This window comes from Salmo salar, chromosome 09 (genome assembly GCF_965601325.2).
Source record: "Salmo salar chromosome 09, fSalSal1, whole genome shotgun sequence".
NCBI lineage: Eukaryota > Metazoa > Chordata > Actinopteri > Salmoniformes > Salmonidae > Salmo > Salmo salar.
Window position 1 is genome coordinate 141,286,972 of NC_138299.1, and position 19,036 is coordinate 141,306,007.

The following is a 19,036-nucleotide window of genomic DNA, read 5'->3' on the forward strand; positions in this document are numbered from 1 at the left end:
TTGTTTACAAAGCATGTGACAAATACAATTTGATTTGATTTTGATTTGATTCATCACTGTTGTGTTATTGCAGCAAAGCTCCATGAACCAACCCCATCTCAGTAGTGTAAAGTATGATTGATTATTTAGAGCTTGTGATATTGATACAGGCTGTCATAGCCCAGCTGTGGCTGTTCATCAGGTTGACACAATAAGCCACGGGGACCATATGAACGATACAGAGGATTATCTGCCTAGTGTCTCAGTGATACATCTCAGCTATTAGGTGAATAGATGATAATAGTTCCCCAGGAAATCAAGATAACTGTATATTTGTCATTTTTTCTCCCCTCATTTAGCTAAAACAATCAGTACTTTGTTGCAAACCTTAATTGACAGAAAGGCCTAAGGAGTAAGAAGCATGTCTCCAGCATCCAGAGGTCTCTGAGCAGTGTGAAGTAATTACAGCTCCAGATCAACCTCCTTTTAGTCAACTTTGACAATGACAGTGGGTGTCTGTCTACAGAAGACCCCCTTTTAACATATCATGCATGCGAGAGAGAGAGAGAATGACATAGAGAGAATGGAGTGTGTTATCCCACAGTTACCTCCGGAGAGGACGTTTGTGGTATGGTTCATAATTTAGCAGCTCTACTGATAAGAGAGACATCCCTATGGAATGACATGACTAATGTGAAAATAAACAGCCATGTGGTCTCATACATGGTTCACATACCTAACCTAATTTCTCACACTAAAACCTACACAGCAAACCAAAAACAAAGATAGCTCTATTTCACATTTTCAGTGGATCTTTCTCGCACCTGTTTGAACATGCTCATCCTGTGGAGGCTGCTGAGGGGAGAATGGCTCATAATAATTGCTGGAATGAAGTGTAACGGTCTGGGCGTAGTGGTTGCGGAGTCAGGCGCAGGAGACAGAAAGTTCAATGTAACGCTTTATTACGCACAAAAGTAATTCCCCCAAAATGCCGGGTGCACCAAAATTCAAACGGCCAAAATATACTATCCACCACACAGAACACAGTGGAAGGATCATTAAGCCCGCACAAAGAACAGGTGGGCCTACTGGCTTAAATAGCCCAACTAACAAGCCTAAATGAAAACAGGTGAAACTAATTAGACAAAACAAACAGAAAGGGAAAAAGGGATCGGTGGCAGCTAGTAGGCCGGTGACGACGACCGCCGAGCGCCACCCGAACAGGGAGAGGAGTCACCCTCGGCAGGAGTCGTGACATGAAGTAAATGGAATGGTATCAAAAACATGGTTTTCAGGTGTTTGATACCATTCCATTCCCATGTGGCTCAGTTGGTAGAGCATGGTGTTTGCAACGCCAGTGTTGTGGGTTTGATTCCCATGGGGGACCAGTACTGAAAAAAAAAAATTATGAAATGAGCGTCTGCTAAATGACTAAAATGTAAAATTCACTCCATTCCAACAATTATTATGAGCCGTCATCTCCTCAGCAGCCTCCAATGTGCTCATCCTATCCAAAACAACTAAAATCCCATCATTTTCAGATTTGTATCATATGCTTAGAATCCACGTGTGAGAGTATTACAAAGAGAAGTCTCAGATCTAAAATTCAACTAAGAATGGAAAAATGTCTCTTTTCCTTCCTCAAAGTTACAAGAAAGAGATACATGACTCATGATTTTCTTGAATTATGGGATACATTCAATATGTCTCATTGTACCTAAATCCATCAACAGAGACAGGTTGTTGACACTTTCCTTTGGCAGGCAGGAAATAAGGGAAGCGCTTTGAATATTTCCAACCAGATTATGACCACAATATGAATGACCGCACCAGGCCTCTCTGTTAGGCAGATGAAGCCTCTATGAAAATGCAATCAGCTAAGTCTGATGAGAGGCGCTCTGAAATGCAAATGAAACATTTGAGTCCGCACCATAATCAAAATGAATAATTATCTAGCCCTTGTCAAGATGCGTTGATAATCTGATTCTGGACTCATTTGCTCTAAAAAAGAAACACATTAAACACAGTTCTTTCAAGGGAAGGGATCATTAGGTTAATGGCACTTTAGTGGTGTGAAGAAAGGTTTACAGAGATTGGTTACATTTTACTGTCAATCACTATTCATGCCTTGGTACGGCAAGAATGCCTTTGTCATGACTAGTCCTTTATCATACACACACCTCAGGTAGTAATGCGCACACGCACACACAGACACACGCACACACACACAGACAAACACACACACACACACACACACACACACACACACACACACACACACACACACACACACACACACACACACACACACACACACACACACACACACAGCCACGCACACACACAGACATGCACGCAAACGCACACACACGCAGACACACGCACACCGACACACACATAGACACACACGCAGACACACGCACGCATGCACGCACGCACACACACAGACACGCACGCACACACAGACACAGACACACACACACAGACACGCACGCATGCACGCACACGCAGACACACACACACAGACACACAAACCCACACACACAGACACACACACACTCTCTCAGGGTGAGAGTTCTTTCTTTACACAAAACCACAATCTCTTAATATGCCCTTCATGCCTGTCGTGGAACTGGGTGTTGTTACCATGGAGACAGTGTTTTTGAGGCATAGCCTCCGGTGGCAGGGGTGAGCTGCATGGCCCTGTACTCTGCACAGCTAGCTACAGTCCCTCTGCAATAAACACCGGAGCAGGTGAAATATCTGCACGTCTAAGAGTTGGCCCATGCTGACCTCTACAACACTTTATTTCAAGCACCGACACATTTCCCACTGATCTGTGCCCACAGGTGGTGGATGAAGTAACTTTAAATGCTTTCATAGGGCTGACACAGGGTGAGGGATCAGGTTATAGCAATTCCACTGGAACACAAGAATAATCATTTGTTGAGTCATTACTGAAAGGTTTTGATGAGTTCCTCCACACATTGTAAGTGACATCCTCTCTTTCTGTAACTGTGCAACTGATCACCCCCTTTTCTATTCTCTGGCCTTCTCAGGCCAAATTGGGATCAGCAATGCCAGTGTAGCAAATAGAGGTGAATACAGGGAATGTTAAAGGAAACTTCCACCCAAAAACTGTCTTTTGGTATTTGTTTCATTAGTCCATTGATAATATACTCCCAAAATGTATTTTGAAAGTTATATACTGTATCTTGAAAACTTGATCGCTGCCATGCACACATTTTGAGACTATGTATATCAACAATGGACAAATGAAACAAATACCAAATCTTATTTTTGGGGTGGAGTTTTCTTTTAAGCCACTCCTACCCCTGCTTACAGGGGACAGATTATGTTTGTTTGTTGCTTTTTGGAGATCATTAAGCCAAATATTTCTCAAGCATGAAATTCTGAGTCTAAATATTGATAATTTCTCATCTTCTGTCACAACAGACCATTGTTTCTTTCTGGCCATGCTGGCTGGCAGGGGCTGTCAGACTTCAATTGAAGTCTGTAGTTGTGGGGAGATTCAATATCATTTTCATTTATATGCTAAGTTGGGTGAGGGGTGACTTTGTTTTTTTCTTTCTTGCAGGCGTCATCAATGATCCTAATCTCTGCAACACAAAATGGAAATGTTGTTCATGGTCACCAGACTACTGGACTTTTCCGCTTCATTACCACGGTGTGTGGGAGTAAGGTCATGACATTCAGACACGGCACCGCGCTGGCCTCACATGATTGGTGGAGGAGAGCAGAACCCTGACTCTGGGGTTGGAGATGAAGGCGAGCGCTTTGGGGTGCGGCTGAGGCATGCATCTCATTACTGAAGCAGAGGCCTCTGGTGGGGAAAGAGGAACAGAAGGACACATAGAGGGGCTGGGAAGGTTGGAAAGGTGAAGGACTCACAGCCAAGAGGAAGGGAATGGTGGGTCCCAGGAGGCAGATGAAGTCATGTACAACTGGCCTAAGTGGCAGTGGCAGGGCACAAAGAAGAGCCTTCCTTCCCTCACGCCATACATTGAATATGCCCTCGACTTGGAATCTTAACAGATGGTGGCTATTTTCCCCAGTATATTTTTTAAAAATAATTTGGCATAATACTGTATGTTTGGATCATACTGCACTTTTGCACGTTTTCAACTTATTGTGGCCCAATGAACCACATTTTACACCATTTGAATGTTAGAGGTTATATTTTGGCAAGATCTCTGTTGTGACTGAGGTACAAAGCAGTGCACTATGGTAATTTTCTCTACAGCAAACACAATATTCAATTTAGGGAGAGACTTTATTTTTATAAGCATTTATGCTCATGCTCAATGCAACCTACATTGGCCCTAGATAGAGCTCCTCATGGAGTCGGAGAGTACACTGTGGTTCTATAATAATGTTCTTTAATTATTCCCTGGGTCTTCTGAAAGGGCGGAGATCCCGGAAACTCCATGTTTCCTTTTTTATGAGAAAACCTAGTTTGTCATTAGGATAGCATGTCATTGCACAGACAGACCATGATGAAATATTCAGAATCATGCTGCACTGTCTGAAGAGTTTTTCTGCTTCATCAAGATCCCTTTCATTTATTAAGACACAACAATGGTCTGAGCAGAGTTACGACCTCCTCTCTATCAAGGTGGACTCCATAAAACAGAACACACATGGATGTAGTACCTCAACTAATTTTTCATATGTGACCCTCGTGTACCGTCTTCACATGCTTTCACATCGCTCCACCCAACTCCTTGTTTCATGCTACATTTTTTAAATGTATTATCTACTAAAGAACATTGCTAAAATGAAAGTTTCCCATTCTATAGAACATTGTATGGGAGATAGTACATCTTCACAATGGAATTTAAATTCTGTTCAGGTCTGCCCAATGTCCTATTTCTTAACACCAGTGAAGGGAACCTGCCTTTAGCATGTACACTTCACTCCCCTTCAACTTCAAATACAAGCTTGTTATACCTTCGGTAGTTTCATCAGACAAAAATTGACATATCAAACATACAATAGCTCAGTCTTCCAATAGTAAACACCATTATTATTGTGATTGGAGAATACATCTCTTAGCTGTACGTACAATAGAGAAGACATCATTGAGACGTTGAATTTAGTGTGTATCATAAATGGCAATAATGGAAGGAAAGTTGTAGCATAACTAACAAAATTACAGTTAACGAAAATGTATGCTTAATCCAGTATAAACTAATGTACAGAATTTATTATACAAGAGACACAATTCACTAGTTCTACGGCACAACGGTAGAATCATGTCTTAAGTGTAAAACTAATAATGACTCAATAATCCATGCTTTCTGGGAATGCTATGAAGTCCGGAAGTTATGGGCGGAACTAGAAAGTTGGCTGTCAGAAGTATTACAATATAAACTTACTTTTAATCCATCTGTCTGCATATTTCAAGACATTGCATATGGGGGTGTATTGAGATACCAAATGGGCTGGATGGTTTTCTTCTCATCTTGAAAAAACATACACTAAAAACTTGGAAGTCAATCTTTCCACCATTATTTACACAATGGAAAAATGTAATGATTTATTATTGGAATATTGAAATAGCATTGGCGACCGAGAAAAAGTGGCAAACAATAATGCAGGCACTAGGGATGGGGGTGTGAGCATGCGGGTCCTGGCAGAGGAGATGTAGACATTGTTTGTGTGTATCTATAAGTTGTTGTTTGTATGTATAAGTTTGTATTTGAGGTGTAAAAAGTATTATTAATGGCAATAATTGGACTGGTTTGAAGCATTTAGCTTTCATAAAGCAGGACTAAATTGGTCTAGTGCTTCTCAATAGCCCCCTAACAGCCCAGAGCAATACTTCATGGTGTGATGTATTTATCTGAACATGTTAATGGTAAAAGTGTCTTGCAAAAAATTAGAAAAGTGGTGCGTACATATGTATTCACCCCCTTTGCTGTGAAGCTCCTAAATAAGATTTGGTGCAACCAATTACCTTCAGAAGTCACATAAAGTCACATTAGCTAAATAAAGTCCACTTGTGTGCAATCTAAGTGTCACATGATCTGTCACATGATCTCAGTATACACCTGTTCTGAAAGGCCCCAGCCTGCAACACCACTAAGAAAGTGGCACCAAGCAAGTGGCACCATGAAGACCAAGGAGCTCTCCAAACAGGTCAGGGACAAAGTTGTGGAGAAGTACAGATCAGGGTTGGATTATAAAAAAATATCCAAAACATTGAACATCCCACTGGGCACCATTAAATCCATTATTAAAAAATGGAAAGAATATGGCACCACAACAAACCTGCCAACAGAGGGCCACCTACCAAAACTCACGGACCAGACAAGGATGGCATTAATCAGAGAGGCAACAAAGAGACCAAAGATAACCCTGAAGGAGCTGCAAAGCTCCACAGCGGAGATTGGAGTATCTGTCCATAGGGCCACTTTAAGCCGTACACTCCACAGAGCTGGGCTGTATGGAAGAGTGGCCAGAAAAAAAGCCATTGCTTAAAGATAAAAATAAACAAACACGTTTGGTGTTCCCCAAAAGGCATGTGGGAGACTCCCCAAACATATGGAAGAAGGTACTAAAATTGAGCTTTTAGGCCATCAAGGAAAACAGTATGTCTGGCGCAAACCAAACACCTCTCATCACCCCGAGAACATCATCCCCACAGTGAAGCATGGCGGTGGCCGCATCATGCTGTGGGGATGTTTTTCATCGACAGGGACTGGGAAACTGGTCAGAATTGAAAGAATGATGGATGGCGCTAAATACAGGGAAATTCTTGAGGGAAACCTGTTCAGTCTTCAAGAGATTTGAGACTGGGATGGAGGTTCACCTTCCAGCAGGGCAATGACCCTAAGCATACTGCTAAAGCAACACTTAAGTGTTTTAAGGGGAAACAATTAAATGTCTTGGAATGGCCTAGTCAAAGCCCAGACCTCAATCCAATTGAGAATCTGTGGTATGACTTATAGACTGCTGTACACCAGGGGAACCCATCCAACTTGAAGGAGCTGGAGCAGTTTAGCTTTGAATAATGGGCAAAAATCCCAGTGTCTAGATGTGCCAAGCTTATAGAGACATACCCCAAGAGACTTGCAGCTGCAATTGCTGCAAAAGGTGGCGCTACAAAGTATTGACTTTGGCGGGTGAAGAGTTATATAGTTTGTTTGTCTTATTTCTTGTTTGTTTCACAAGAAAAAATATTTTGCATCTTCAAAGTGGTAGGCATGTTGTGTAAATCAAATGATACAAACCCCGCAAAAATCAATTTTAATTCCAGGTTGTAAGGCAACAAAATCGGGAAAAAATGCCAAGGGGGGTGAATACTTTCGCAAGCCACTGTATATTCAAATTGGTGGATTCGGTTATTTCAGCCACACTCGTTGCTGACAGGTGTATAAAATCGAGCACACAGCCATGCAATCTCCATAGACAAAGAGCTCAGTAACTTTTATCGAGGCACTGACATAGGATGCCACCTTTCCAACAAGTCAGTTCGTAAAATGTCTGTCCTGCTAGAACTGCCTTGGTCAACTGTAAGTGCTGTTATTGTAAAGTGGAAACATCTAGGAGCAACAACGGCTCAGCTGCGATGTGGTAGGCCACACAAGCTCACAGAATGGGAACGGCAAGTGCTGAAGCACGTAACGCGTCTGCCCTTGGTTGCAACATTCACTATCGTGTTCCAAACTGCCTCTGGAAGCAACGCGGAACTTCTTCGGGAGCTTCATGAAATGGAATTCAATGGACATGTAGCCGCACACAAGCCTAAGATCACCATGCTCAATGCCAAGTGTCGGGTGGAGTGGTGTAAAGCTTGCCGCCATTGTACTCTGGAGCAGTGGAAATGCGTTCTCTGGAGTGATAATCACACTTCACCATCTGGCAGTCCGACGGAAGAATCTGGGTTTGGCAGATGCCAGGAGAATGCTACCTGCCCAAATGCATGGTGCCAACTGTAAAGTTTGGTGGAGAAGGAATAATGGTCTGGGGTTTTTGTTCATGGTTCAGGCTAGGCCCGCTAGTTCCAGTGAAATCTTAACGCTACAGAATAAAATTACATTCTAGATGATTCTGTGCTTCCACCTGTGTGGCAACAGTTTGGGGAAGGCCCTTTTCTGTTTCAGCATGACAATGCCCCCGTGCACAAAGCGAGGTCCATACAGAAATAGTTTGTCGGGCCACCCGAGTGGCGCAGCCTTCTAAGGCACTGCATCGCCAGGTTCGATCCCAGGCTGTGTCACAACTGGCCGTGACCGGGACTCCCATAGGGTGGCGCACAATTGGACCTGCGTTGTCCGGGTTAGGGTAGGGTCTGGCAGGGGGGGACTTTACTTGGCTCATCGTGCTTTAGTGACTCCTTGTGGCGGGCCGGGTGCCTGCAGGATGACTTCGGTCTTCAGTTGAACAATGTTTCCTCTGACACATTGCTGCAGCTGGCTTCTGGGTTAAGCGGGCGGGTTTTAAAAACTCTTAAGGATCAGACCCTTTTTTTCAATTTTCACCTAAATTGATATACCCTTGCTCCAGCTCAGGACCTGAAGCAAGGATATGCATATTCTTCATACCATTTGAAAGGAAACACTTTGAAGTTTGTGGAAATGTGTAAATAATATAGAAGAATATAAAACATTAGATCTGGTAAAAGATAATACAAAGAAAAAAAACATTTTTTTTCATCAGTTTTGAAATGCAAGAGAAAGGCCATAATGTACTATTCATGGTTAGTCACAATTTAGATTTTGGCCAGTAGATGGCAGCAGTGTATGTGCAAAGTTTCAGACTGATCCAATGAATCATTGCATTTCTGTTCAAAATGTTGTATCAAGACTGCCAAAATGTCTCTAATTGGTTTATTAACCTGTTTGGGATAGGGGAAGTACCCGGATAAAAAACGTACCCGATTTAATCTGGTTACTACTCCTGCCCAGAAACTAGAATATGCAAATGTATTAGTAGATTTGGATAGAAAACACTCTAAAGTTTCTAAAACTGTTTGAATGGTGTCTGTGAGTATAACAGAACTCATATGGCAGGCCAAAGCCTGAGAAGATTCCATACAGGAAGTGCCCTGTCTGACAATTTATTGTCCTTCTGTAGCATCTCTATCAAAAATACAGCATCTGTGCTGTAACGTGACATTTTCTAAGGCTTCCATTGGCTCTCAGAACGCACCAGAAAGTGTAATGGGGTGTCTGCAGAACAGCAGGAGTATTTGTTATTGGTCAGGCTGGGAACAGTGACACTGGAGATGCGCATCCACGAGACTACTCAATTTTTTTCTTTCAGCCTTTGAATGAATACAAGGTCGCCCGGTTGGAATATTATCGCTATTTTACGAGAAAAACAGCATAAAAATCGATTTTAAACAGCGTTTGACATGCTTCGAAGTACGGTAATGGATTATTTTTAAATTTTTTGTCACGAAATGCGCTTGCACGTCACCCTTCGGATAGTGACCTCAACACACGAACAAAATGGAGCTATTTGAATATAACTATGGATTATTTGGAACCAAAACAACATTTGTTGTTGAAGTAGAAGTCTGGGCTATGTACTCAGAATATTGCAAAATGTGCTTTTGCCGAAAAGCTATTTTAAAATCTGACACAGCGATTGCATAAAGGAGTTCTGTATCTATAATTCTTAAAATAATTGTTATGTTTTTTGTGAACGTTTATCATGAGTAATTTAGTGAATTCACCGGAAGTTTTCGGTGGGTATGCTAGTTCTGAACATCACATGCTAATGTAAAAAGCTGTTTTTTGATATAAATATGAAATGGATTGAACAAAACATGCATGTATTGTATAACATAATGTCCTAGGAGTGTCATCTGATGAAGATCATCAAAGATTAGTGCTGCATTTAGCTGTGGTTTTGGTTTTTGTGACATATATGCTTGCTTTGAAAATGGCTGTGTGATTATTTTTGTCAGGGTACACTCCTGACATAATCTAATGTTTTGCTTTCGCTGTAAAGCCTTTTTGAAATCGGACAATGGGAAATGTTATTGTTGCCTACAACTTCATGCTAATCACATTAGCCTACGTTAGCTCAGTTTAAGAAGCGCGGTTTGGCGGGTAATGTTTCGGAAGACCCATGACTTGACCTTCGCCTCTCCCGAGCCCATTGGGAAGTTGCAGCGATGAGACAAGATCGAAATTGGGGAGGAAAAAATACCAAAATAAAATATATATATAAAAAATGGTTTGGCGAGATCGGTGAGGAAGAACTTTACTGGCCTGCACAAAGCCCTGACCTCAGCTCCATCAAACACATTTGGGATGAATTGGAATGCCGACTGTGAGGCAGGCCTAAACGCCGAACATCAGTGCCCGACCTCACTAATGCTCTTGTGGCAGTCCCTGCAGCGATGTTCCAACATCTAGTGGAAAGCCTTCCCAGAGGAGTGGAGGCTGTTATAGCAACAAAGGGGGGACCAACTCCATATTCATGCCCATGATTTTGGAATGAGATGTTGGACGAGCAGGTGTCTACATACTTTTGGTCATGTAGTGTACTTAATATCTACTTATTTATGGTAATGATAGCAATGATTTTGAGAAATTGTATGTTACACAGTATCATATTATAAAGGATACACAAAAGCTTACAGTTACAGTTCCTATGTCACAGCATGGATGAAGGAATTATTATATGTTTATAATGGTACTGGTATCAGAGAGGAAGAGGTGAAGTGAGAGGCTCCACTCCCGTCAAAATCTGTCAACGCGAGAGTACAGCGATAAGCAGACCAAGTGGGGATTTTTTGGTATGGAGCTCTATGAGAAAGTGTCGGCTTTGGTCAACAAAAATAGTGATTGGTAATTTGCTAAGTGATGCATATTTGATCAAATAGATGTTTCGAAATGTTTAGGTTGTTACAAATGTACTGATATAAATGGACGCATGTGGCATTCTGGCAATATTTTTTTTTTGAAATATATATTTTATATCGGAGTTGTGTCTGTTGTTCACACACATATCTGCCCTCTGAAGGTTCCCACCTGATCTTGCCTCCTCCCACCTTCCTTTACACCATTGTGACAACTACTCCTGTTTTTAGGGCGGAGACAAGATCATTTCGTCATTATATAGATTAGCTCTGCTGCTATGCAGAAATCTACTTTAATATAGGTCATCTGGGGATCTACACGTCTGTTTATTTTGTGTGTTTCTATCATATTATATGAACTGTAGTTCTATTGTTTGTCATTTTACAAATTGACACATGATCTTGCCTTCAGCAGAAGTTTGGAGTCTTGTTAATAATGGAATCCATTGTCATAATCATGATATAACATGAGCCAGATGAGACAGACTTGCCATCTGGGATTCTGACTGGAATGGCTGTCTAAAAAAACAACAACTATGTATTCTTATGATTTAACTTAATTTAGTTTGACTACATAGTTAAGTTGTAGTCCTATATATGACACCCATGGATTTACTCTGGGACCTAATTCAGGGACTGTCATCATGCAACACTTTAGGACAGAGTGTTGGTAAGTCTTTACATTAATTGGTATTGTCCTAAAAGTGTTGTAAATCACTCATAAATGTGGCTATACTAAACCATTATCTTTCAAAATGTGAATTACATTTCAAATATCTGTATTACACATGCATTTACCAACCCGTGGCTGCCTGGAAAGCAGATTGTTAACTCGGAGTAAATTCACATCCCTCCACTGTGCACCAGAAACACATACTTAAAATAAGTGATTGATGTGTTAAATGTAAGAGTGTGGTCAGCTGTGGAGTATTTCAGAGCTGATAAGGTGGTCCATGAATGGGAGAAAAGTTAAGTTATTACTCCCTAGGCTATCACACATTTGAAATTCGGAATTAATTGCCTCAGCTAATTTATCATCATTGACAATGAAACTAATGATGACCACAGTTATGACTGTCTTTTTATTAGATAGCACTGTGTAAAAGATTAGCTGTCAATTTAAGTGCCTCAACCGCAGAGCACCTGCAGTGAAACATATATAGCTTTTGGCATGCTCTTCATCAGGACCATGTCAGTAAAAGCTGGCAGTACCTCTCAGCATTATCTTTCAACTTAAAGATGTTTGTCCTTCCCATGCCAAATGGCATCCGTTATTTCAGTAATGGCTCCTTCATTTACTAAAACCATTAATCTCCTGAATTATCGTGTCACTTCCGGTGATTTGCATGGAAGATTTACTCCCAAATTCTCTACTGTATGACCTTAGATTTTATTGTGAATGTAGCTTCTGTACTAACCGTGTTTAAATATAGATGTACACTACTGTTCAAAAGTTTGGGGTCACTTAGAAATGTCCTTGTTTTTGAAAGAAAAGCAAATGTTTTGTCCATTTTAATAACATCAAATTGATCAGAAATACAGTGTAGACATTGTTAATGTTGTAAATGACTATGTAGCTGATTTTTGATGGAATATCTACATAGGCGTACAGAGGCCCATTATCAGAAACCATCACTCCTGTGGTGTGCTTTTCTTTCAAAAACAAGGACATTTCTAAGTGACCCCAAACTTTTGAACGGTAGTGTACATAGGAAGATATTAGTTTGATATATCATGAGTACTGTACGGTCAAGTATTAATTAGAAAGTAATCTAAGCATGTGGTTACCTACATTTACGTTTTAGTCATTTAGCAGACGCTCTTATCCAGAGTGACTTACAGAAGCAATTAGGGTTAAGTGCCTTGCTCAAGGGCACATTGACCGTTTTTTTTCACCTAGTCGGCCTTTCGGTTACTGGCCTAACACTCTTAACCGCTAGGCTACCTGCCGCCCCGTGGGACATACAAAACAAATACTAATAAAAAATAACTATTAGTGATTAATGACTTGATCCCTACCTGGTGATTAAAACAGTAGAAAAAAGTGCTGAACTAACAAAGCAGTTTTTTTCCTTTTCTTTTCCTTGAGGCCCCCTTTATTAGCCAGATATTTATCGTTTTGCACTACAAAATAAAGATCAAGTTATACAGGCCCACTAGGCTGAAAATGGACCAGCCCATCTGGAATTTGCCCACAATGCCAGATGGGCAGTCCACCCCTGAATGATGTTATTCAACCTTACATAGCCATTGCAGACTCCTCCTTTACAATGGACGTTCTGGCACTGCGGCTTCAAATGCTTCATAGATCAAATCCATGGCACCTTGTTCCAATCAATAAGATATTTGAGATTAGGCTCTGTCAGTGTCCTCAGCTGGCACAGTAGATACAGTTGCCATAATGGGACCCACTGGTGTTTCATTGGTGGTTCAGCTATCTATTAATAATATAGGCTGTAGATCTTACAGTGGCGCTATATGGTAGGAATTTTAAATGAGCAGCTGTTAGCTACAGTACTGTATGTTGGTGATGTGGCTCTCAACCTAAGAGAAAGGTAATCTCATTAAGGTGTGTAAATGTATCTCTAGTTTTTGTTTCCAGTAAAGTACATTATTACATTTCAGATTGTGAGAAAATCTTAAAAATGTTCCTTCCTGATACAGGTACATTTCTCATGTCAAAGCATTCAAATCCTTGTGTTTAATTCATAAGGTATTAATTAGATGTGTTTGTGTTCACTGACGTAATCTGACAAGTTTTGCTAAGTTTGACATGGTTGATATTTGTTGTCATTAAGGTCAACAAGCTTCCAACGAAAAGTCAACCCCACAGTGATCCTATGTGTATGTGTACTCTCCTACTGTACTGTTGCAATTTATCATGAGAGCTGAAAGACATATCCCCAGGTTGCTAATGAATCACACTAATTTGCATCACCTTTCTTAATCAAGGAATATTATTGTCATCTCAATGATGAGTACTAACGTATGCCTCAAGGCAGTGTTTAATGAACACTTAAGGAGCAACACAATGCTAATGTATCATACTGTTAGGTCTTGGTGAGGCATCCGTCACCTGACAGGAAGCGTCTGGGCTTATTCACAAGCTCTAACTCTTTTATGTATGTTTTCTAGAAACTAGAATATTGTTCAATATGAATACCAATTGTAAAATATATTATTGGTGGATATATTGTAACAACAGTGTGTGCAGCAGTTGTCAAAGTAGATTTTATTCAGTTCTGCCTTTGGCAGTATTGCATCTTACCTACACCAAGAGTTTGAGGATACATTCAATATAAATAGTGTTAGTGTGTTTTATTCATAGACTCCCCATGTCAAGCCCCTGGGTTAGACAGGGCTTAGACTTTTATGGGTTAATAATATAGGCTGAAGATCTATAGAGCTTACAGTGGTGCTATATGGCAGGAATTTTAAATTAGCAGCAGCTAGCTACAGTATGTTGGTGATTGTGACTCTCTAAACCTTCTAAGAGCAAGGTCATCTCATTAAGGTGTGTAAATGTGTCTCTAGTTTTTGTTCCAGTAAAGTCCATTTTTACATTTTAAGACTACATTTAAAATGTTATTTCCTGATACAGGTACATTTATCGTCTTAAAGCATTCAAATCCTTGTGTTTAATTCATAAGGTATATATTAGATGTGTTTTTGTTCACTAACGTAATCTGACAAGCTTTGATAAGGTTAATAACTCTGATATCTTGTTCCTGTGTAATGTTTAATCACTCCCTTGAATTAATCGTGAGATAAAAGAACTGAACATGGAAACCCCAGAGAAGCTAGCCAATTACCACTTTGACACATTCTCTGATATCTGTATAATCTAAAGCTCAGGTGTTACAGCACAGACAGACACGTTGCAATCACACAAATGTAACAATCTATATATTTACCAGCATTTTGTTTTAATGGTGTTTTGTCATGAAACTTTTTGCCTCTACTCAATATTTGTTGTCATTTTGTAGGCTACTTGTTGTCCTGTAGAAAAGCATCCAAGGTGACATTTGTGTAATGTAAAATACACTCAAACACAAATATTTAGTTGTTATGAAAGAAAGTTATATTTTCTTTTTAGAATTTTTGGCTACCACACCAGGGTACCACATACACAAATCAAAGGGCCCTAAAACTAGTTTAAATGCTTTCAGAATAGGTTGGACTTCTCACCAGACAGGTAGCATCTGGGCTTATTCACGTGTTCTAACTCATTTAGCATCAGGGTTTAGGTTGGACTTCTCACCAGACAGGTAGCATCTGGGCTTATTCACATGGTCTAACTGATATTTTTTGTTGTTGTTGAAATGGCCATTATTAACCAAGAATATTGTTCAATATGAATACAAATTGTAACATGTACTATTGGTGGATATATTGTAACAACAACGTGTGCAGCAGTTGTCAAAGTAGATTTTAAACAGTTCTGCCTTTGGCACTATTGCCTCTTACCTACACCAAAAGTTTGAGGATACAGTCAATATAAATAGTGTTAGTGTGTTTTATTCATAGACTGCCCATGTCAACTCTAATAGTGGTACATGTGTAAAAGTTAAGTTCCACAGAATTTTGGTTCCCTGTCCGGTAGAAAGGAGATGAGTTTTCCATTTACCTGTTCCAGTCCATTAAGCCTATCATCAATATTGAAGGATTCTCCTGTCTACACACGATGCATAATTAAACTGGTGATGCTGTCCTTTCACCAATTTGTGTGCATTAATGGGAATTACCGTGAGGTAATCATAGTTAGCTTTGCATTAATGCAGAGTTAAGCCATGTATTGAATGCTCTGTGCTCACCACCCAATAGGAATGTACAGATGTAGAATCTTAATTTGAGCCAGTTTGCTACAGCAGGAAAATAATCTTGCAACAGGAAAGGTGAATTATGTGGATTATAATTCATGGACATTTTTGTAGGGGTTGATACAGTTTTGGTAAGGGAAAATCAAGTCTGAAATTTCAGAGTGGAAATTACAAACTTCAGAAGCCTTTTTAAACCTCAAATACATTACAGGTTTACATTTGCAGTTCTCCTGCAACAGAGTGATTAAATTAAGATCCTACATCTGTAGAGGGATTGATAACTACTCACCACAGTTCTCAGAAAACAAATTAAGTTTTCCTTTGCCCCTTAGCTCGATGCTATGGATGAGAATCCTAATGTGTTTTCACTCTGCTGTGTGAGATGGTTCTGTATTCCATGAAGTGTATGGTTTTAGTCAAATCAGAGACAACAGGCCATCTCTCTGCATGCTGCAACTGGGGTTACAGCATTTGCTTTACATGAGCTTTGGAAACAACTACTAAACATTCAGTCTCTAAAAAGCTTTTCAACAGACTCAAAATGGCTGTTATTGTCAGGAATCAAGGTAAGACCCAAGTGCAGACTGTGTGAAGTAGCAATGATTATTGTAACCACAGGGGCAGGCAAACGACAGGTCAAGGCAGGCATGGGTCGATAATCCAGAGCAGAGGCCAAGGTATAGGATGGCGGCGGGCTCAGGGTGACTACACACAGGGTCAGGTCAGGCAGAGGTCGGTAATCCAGAGGTGAAGCAAAGGTACAGGACGGCAGGCAGGCTCACACAGTGAACTACCATCTATCTCTATCAAGCCACTACACAACGTCTAGCTTTGCTCACTATGGGTCTATTCCAGAAAGTAATGTCCCTGCAACCTTGTTGAGGTGCTTTGTGTGACATCTGTGGAGCAAGACTGTGTGAGCTGTGTGTAGTCACCGAGAGAAAGAAACTGTCTGAGAACGGAGGATCTAACACTGGTCTCACTCCAGTACATATGGTACCCCAAGTGGTTTAACATAAAAATCCTGGATTTAATGAATTATTTCACAACAGGAACGTGAGAAAAACAGTTCAGAGTTATGCTAACACTCTGCCAACTGACAGTCACACTGCATGGAGATTACCTGTCTAAATATTTTCAGTGGCTAGCTGCACTCATTACGGCAACATAAGAACAAAACAACACAATTGGAATGAATGTGATGGGAAATAGAAAACTAAAGCCCTAAAGCTTGGTTTTGAGTTGGAAAAACATACACACCACCCTGAGAGAAATAAGAGTAGAGAATAACAATTTCCAAAATTAAATTCCAGGGTTTCATCCAGGCACCATGCATGTCTCTCTTTCCCTGATGAAGAAACACATTCTGAGGCAAAGAGAAAGTAATGAGAGCTCAGATGCCTGAGAGGTAGAGTGTAATTGGGATGGGCATATTCAATCAAACAGAGTCCTGTTCAATTTCCACACTTGCAGGGGCAGCTCGCTGGCAATTTACCTTGATTGGCAGCAGTCGGTTAAAGCTGAGGGAGCCGACTATAATTATTCCCTTCATAAGAGAGCTAGCGTCATGATTTTTCAATGTTTTATTAGGATCCCCATTAGCCGACGTCTATGATGACAGCTAGTCTTACTGGGGTTGGACACATAACGAAAAATACATTACAGATAAAAGACTGTACAATTTACAAACATTTAAAAACATTAACATGTAGTGTGCGTGTGTGCGTCTATCAGTTACACAAACATGCCAATACATGCACACAACAAGTAGTAGGAGCATTGGGTCAGCATTAGCATAAATGTAGGATTAGCCAGAGATACAAGGACTGCAGAATGACCTTTGAAAGTCACTGAATAATGGAGGAGAGGGTGACTTGGATTGTGGCTAAGGAAGATCATTTGCATACACATATTGAGAGGTAGTATGGTGCTGTAGAATGGTGCTGTTCAGAATGAACACTAGTCTGCATTAATCATACAGTCACTACACCACGATGATAGAACGCAGTGCCTTACCGCCTAGATTTACGATTTAAGGCAGAAATACATCCCAAAGCTCTCTATTGTCATTTGTTGCGTCTGTTCATGGGCATATCAATACAATACTCAGAAACACAGTCTATTTCTGTATCTTCCTGTTCAGACAGTGATGCAATGAATCAATATTTATTTGTATATGGTGTGGCTATTTCTGATGGTGGATGTGGGAGCAGGCTAATACAGTAAGAGTCTGTGAAGGAGCTTCTTTCTATAAATACATCTATGGCGCTCGTGTTCATTAAGTTGAAAGCCATGGACTTACCCAGTCTGACTGTAATTGAGTCAATGTATGCAAGGGATGAAAGGTTTCCTAGAGTGGTGCTACAAATGGTACAAGACTGACCATGAGAGAGCGAGAGATCACTATGAAGCCCCCATTCAGACCACAGAAAAAACAGCAGGGAAATTCACAATTGCACAAGAGTGTGCAAAGCTTTCATTAAGACAAAGGATGGCTATTTTGAAGAATCACAAATATAAAATATATTTTGATTTGTTTAACACATTTTTGGTTACTACATGATTGCATATGTGTTATTTCATAGTGTTGATGTCTTCACTATTATTCTACAATTTAGAAAATAGTAAAAATAAAGTGAGTAAGTGACCAAACTTTTGACTGGTACTGTGTAAATGGTGTATTTTCAATATTGTCGTGCAGAGGGCACATTTTACATTTAAGTAATTTAGCAGACACTCTTATCCTGAGTAATTAGGGTTCAGTACCTTGCTCAAGGGCACATCGGTAGATTTTTCACATAGTCGGTTCGGGATTCAAACCAGAGACCTTTCGGTTACTGACCCACTCTGCCCGCTAGGCTACCTGCTGCCTTTTTTTTGTAATACCGTAACTGTTTGTTGATTTGAGGTGGCTGTCTCACACTTCTGAACACAAAACATATTTTTCAATTTATTTGCAAAGCTGTCGCATGTTGCACTCCACACTGTATAAGTAGTGTGATACTTTACTTTCAGGTGAAACCAGGCTCTGGCTGATCACTCCATGTCTGATAAGCCTTGTCTCATTGACGGGATTGTTCTTACTAAGTTTGACACCAGGTTCGTATGTCATTAACTGAAGTTGCTGTAAATACAATTTGAAAGTTATGACAATGGTTTATTGACGGGAAGTCAAAGCTTTTGAAATGCTGTTTATGACATCCTTATCGGAATGTGTCAGAACAGAAGTCTGCATGGTTTTTGGTTGCAAAACTGCCATCACTCCTTCCCTCAGGTTGGCGCTGCCATCTCAATTAACTACATCACATGGGTGGCAGGGTAGCCTAGTGGTTAGAGTGTTGGGCTAGTAAACGAAAGGTTGCAAGTTCAAATCCCTGAGCTGACAAGGAACAAATCT